The sequence below is a fragment of the Siphateles boraxobius genome, unplaced genomic scaffold (genome assembly GCF_051911475.1).
Source record: "Siphateles boraxobius isolate OS27281-9 unplaced genomic scaffold, OSU_SipBor_1 75, whole genome shotgun sequence".
Lineage (NCBI taxonomy): Eukaryota > Metazoa > Chordata > Actinopteri > Cypriniformes > Leuciscidae > Siphateles > Siphateles boraxobius.
In genome coordinates, this window is record NW_027509203.1 from 560,001 (window position 1) to 565,000 (window position 5,000).

Sequence of the window (5,000 nt, forward strand, 5' to 3'; positions counted from 1 at the left end):
CAAGCGATCTGTGTTATACTGTCTCTGTCTATTTATTGTTGTTTGTTGCAATTTATTCGGAAACGTTATGGCGAAACAAGTGTACAAGCAGTGTGTTCCTCCCTGCCCGCGTTATTTAACGGGTGGGGACACACACAAGCTTTGTGTCATTTGTTTGGGAGTGGAGCATGCGGTCTCAGCCTTCGAGGGGGCTGAGTGTCAACACTGTGAAATGCTACCGCTCCGCATGCTCCGCTCTCGCCTGTCACTCTTTGATGTAAAGAGTGGGCAGGCTCGCGATCCTCAGGGATCAGGACCCGCGTCTGCCGAGGCGGCGCGGAGAATGCATTCCTGGGGATCGCAAAAGGATCTTTCGGAGGGGTTGGAGACGGGTCCGCGGGCCTTTTCTCCTTCCTTACCCGGAAGATCCAGCGCTCTCCCCCCGGTGTCGGAAGCACGCACTGCGGTTTCTTCCGCCCGGGGAGAGAGCCCTCCATTACTTCAATGCTCTTCCTCCGAGGAGGTCGATGTTATGAGTATGGAGAGTGAAAGCACACACATGGGGGAAAGAGATTCACAATTTATTTCCCCAGCATATGATGAGCTGGTGGATGTTATGTCACAGGCTGTAGAGAAATTAAATATTGAATGGCCATCTGAGAATAAAGGCGCTCGTCCTAAAAGTAAATTAGATGAGCGCTTTTTATCTTCCACGACATTATCTCCACCACGAGGGCTTCCCTTTTTTCCCGATCTTCATAATGAAATATCGAAATCGTGGAAATACCTTACTCTTCACGACTTTTTAGCCCTCAAGTTAACACTTATTCGAGAATAAGAGGGCTAAAAGAGTATGGTTATGAGGCGATGCCCCAGGCGGAACAGAATTTAGCCAGCTATCTTTCGCCTGGTCCCGCATCGTCCCTGAAAGCCTCGGCTTTGCCCACTAGACCGCTTAAAGCCACCTCGGTTTTAGTGGGCAAAGCTTATACGGCAGCAGGTCAAGCTGGAGCATGTCTGCACACAATGGCAGTGCTTCAGGCTTATCAAGCTGACCTGCTGGGGGATCTGGATAGTAGTGAGGGAATTTCTCATGACGATATTCGAGAACTTCGTCGGGCTACCGATCTTTCTCTCAGGGCTACTAAGGAGACCGCCAGAGCAATTGGGCGGTCTATGGCAGCCTTGGTAGCTACTGAGAGACATTTATGGTTAAATCTGTCAGAGATTAAAGAAAAAGATCGAGCTTTTTTATTAGATGCTCCGCTTGAACCTTCTGGTCTCTTCGGCGACGCAGTCCACGCGGTCGTCGAGAGATTTCAGGAGTCTAAAAAACAAGCTGACGCTTTTAAAAAGTTTATCCCTCGCCGTGTCCAGCCCCCTGGGGCTGCTGGGCGTGAGCAGCCCCAGCCGTCGAGCTCATCATATCGTGTGCATCAGAAAGAGAGTGTTGCATCTCGTGCACCTCCACGTAGAGACTGGAGACAGACGCAACCCTCTCAACCGAAGTCTTCTAAGTCGAAGCCGGATCTGAGGACCGTTCTTCAGGCGAAGAAGACTTCGGTTAAAAAAAAAAAGGTCCTGATGTTCACGCATCAGGCCTGTGAGGACAGCCCCGACCGAAGTGGAGCGGTGTACACCTCATTTTACGGTGCCCGTTCCATTTCGGGGTCCTCACGAGACCGTTCTGCCAACCCTGCCACCCTCGGTGCTTCAGGGCGCAGCGGTCTCCAGCGAGTCGCTGATGCTATGCTGCGGCACAGCATCGGTTTCGCGCCCTCTGAGGGGGGCCTTAGAGCGGCCAGTTCAGGTAGTTCCTGCCATTATGTTTCAGGCTCCGGAATTGGCTGTCTCGATAACACCAGAGACCAGCCTCGAGAGGCTGGTTCCCTTAGTAAATTTTCTGGCAGCGTGGAAGCTTCTGCCGAATATTTCTCATTGGGTCCTGCAGATTGTAGAGAAAGGATACAGAATCCAGTTTGGTTCTCGTCCTCCTCGTTACAACGGGGTGCTGCCCACAGTGGTGCATCCCGAGCAGGCTCTGGTAATGGAGCAAGAGGTAAAGGCCCTGTTAGCAAAGGAAGCTATAGAACAGGTGTACTCACCCGACAGAGAGTCGGGTTTTTACAGCCGTTATTTCATTGTTCCAAAAAAGGATGGGGGGTTGCGTCCCATTTTAGATCTTCGTCTGTTGAATCGTTCAGTACAGAAACTCAAGTTCAAGATGCTGACACTCAAACAGATCGCGACTCAAATCAGATCCGAGGACTGGTTTGTCACGATAGATCTGAAGGACGCCTACTTCCATATCTCCATCCTCCCTCAGCACAGGAAGTTCCTAAGGTTTTCTTTCGGGGGCAAAGAATACCAATATCGGGTTCTTCCTTTCGGTCTAGCTTTATCACCCCGCACGTTCACGAAATGCGTGGATGCAGCTCTAGCCCCTCTCAGGCTTCAGGGCATACGTATTCTGAACTACATCGACGACTGGCTGGTTCTGGCGGAATCAGAGCAGTCGGCGGTTCGGCACCGAGGTGTCGTTTTCGCTCATATGCAGATGTTGGGGTTGAGGCTCAACGCCAAGAAGAGTGTTCTTTCTCCAGTACAGAGAACCACTTTCCTTGGTGTGGTATGGGATTCAGTGACGATGCGGGCCACTCTATCGCCCGTTCGTGTAGCTGCTATCCTGACAGCCACCAAAGAGCTAAAGCTAGGCCAGTCACGCACTGTGAAACAGTTCGAGAGACTGTTGGGTCTCTTGGCGGCAGCGTCCAACGTGATTCCTTTTGGCCTGCTGTACATGAGACCTTTACAGTGGTGGCTAAGGACCAGAGGGTTCTCCCCGAGGGGAAACCCACTTCGTATGATCAAGGTCACGCGGCGGTGCCTTCGTGCCTTAATTATATGGAGGAAACATTGGTTCTTAACCCAGGGTCCGGTATTGGGAGCTCTTTGCCATCGTGTTACGATCTCGACAGATGCTTCCCTCACCGGCTGGGGAGCGGTAATGGAAGGCCGCTCGGTTCAGGGTCTGTGGAAAAGTCATCATCTTTCGTGGCACATCAATTGCCTGGAGATGATGGCTGTCTTCAATGCGTTGAGACAGTTTCTCCCAGACCTGAGGGGCCATCATGTGCTTGTACGAACAGACAACACATCAGTGGTCTCTTATCTGAACCGTCAGGGGGGTCTGCGGTCGCGTCCGCTCTGCAAACTGGCGCACCAGATCCTCCTGTGGTCTCTGGGGAAGGTACTCTCCCTGAGGGCAGTGTATATTCCTGGGGACCAGAATGTGGGGGCAGACATCCTGTCGAGGCAGGAGCTGAGGCCAGGGGATTGGAGACTCCACCCCGAGGCGGTGGAGAAAATTTGGGAGTTTTACGGCCAAGCAGAGGTGGATCTGTTTGCGTCTCAGCACACGACGCACTGTCCACTTTGGTTCTCCCTTACTCACCCAGCCCCCCTGGGGCTGGATGCTATGGTGCAGACGTGGCCGAGGCTACGTCTGTACGCATTTCCCCCTGTTGCTCTGCTCCCAGGAGTTCTGGAACGAGTCCGCCAGTACGGAATAAGCCTACTGCTTGTAGCACCACGCTGGCCGAGTCGGATCTGGTTTGCGGACCTGATCCATCTCTTAGACGGTCCTCCCTTGGAGATCCCGATCAGGAGAGACCTTCTGTCTCAGGCCGGGGGCACAATATTTCACCCTCGGCCAGAGATTTGGAACCTGTGGGTTTGGCCTCTGAGGGGGCCCAACTCATAGAGAGTGGTCTCTCAGCTGAGGCTGCTGAGACCATCCTAAGCTCCAGAGCTCCAGCTACTAGGAAACTATATGCGCTGAAATGGAAAGTTTTTTCTGTATGGTGTCACCGACATCAGTGGGATCCGGTTAACTGTTCTGTGAACACAGTACTCGAGTTCTTGCAGGAGCGCTTTACGTCAGGTTTATGTCCTTCCACACTTAAGGTTTACGTGGCGGCCATTGCGGCTTACCACGCCCTGGTTGGGGGTACATCGTTGGGTCGAGACCCCCTGATTACACGTTTCCTTCGTGGCACACTGAGGCTGAGGCCTGCAACTCGCACTAGGGTGCCAGCTTGGGATTTGGCATTAGTACTAGAAGGCCTGTCTAGGGCTCCATTCGAGCCCTTAGATTCGGTTTCAGAGAAATTTCTTACCCTTAAGACTATCTTTCTGCTAGCTATTTCGTCCCTTAAGAGAGTTGGAGACCTTCAGGCCCTTTCGGTTTCCCCCACTTGCCTTGAGTTTGCACCGGGGATGGTCAAGGCATTCTTATATCCAAAACAGGGATACGTCCCTAAGGTGCCGACCTTGATTCCGAGGCCTATCGTGCTGCAGGCTTTCTGTCCTCCTCCTTTTACATCTGCGGACCAGGAAAGGCTGAACCTCTTGTGTCCAGTGCGAGCACTGGATACTTATGTTCATCGGACATCTTCTATGAGGAAGTCCGACCAGTTATTTATTTGCTTTGGATCACCTAAGAAGGGTCTTCCTGCTTCTAAACAGACGGTTAGCAAGTGGATAGTCGAGGCTATTTCACTTGCATACGAGTACTCTGACCATCCGTGTCCCTTGGTGGTCAGAGCTCACTCAACGAGGGGTATGGCGGCCTCTAAAGCCTTGTTATTTGGGGTTTCCCTCCAAGACGTTTGTGATGCGGCAGGCTGGTCCTCACCGCTCACATTCGTCAGGTTTTACAGTTTGGACCTGGATGCTGCCCCAGGTTCTCAGGTGCTTAGTGCTTAGTTACAACAGACTGACACTCAGGTACTTGGAATTCTGGCGCTTTGGGTATTCTCGTTCCCATGGCGTCGATGGACGCATCGTTGAGTTCCCTTCGTAAGGGAACGTCTCAGGTTACTATTGTAACCATAGTTCCCTGAGAACAGGGAACGAGACGATGCGTCACCCTGCCATACTTCCTGCATCCCTGTGATCGGCTTGCTTCGGCAATTTTCGAAGCTAATGCCGGTTTGCACCGGATGTGCTTTTATCAATTC

At 52.2% G+C, this 5,000-nt stretch overlaps 1 protein-coding gene across 2 annotated transcripts in view; it reads left to right on the forward strand.

Annotated features, from left to right (window-relative positions):
* ift122 (intraflagellar transport 122 homolog (Chlamydomonas)) overlaps nucleotides 1-5,000 on the forward strand; it is a 70,981-nt gene that overhangs the window by 48,449 nt on the left and 17,532 nt on the right. The window lies entirely within an intron of this gene.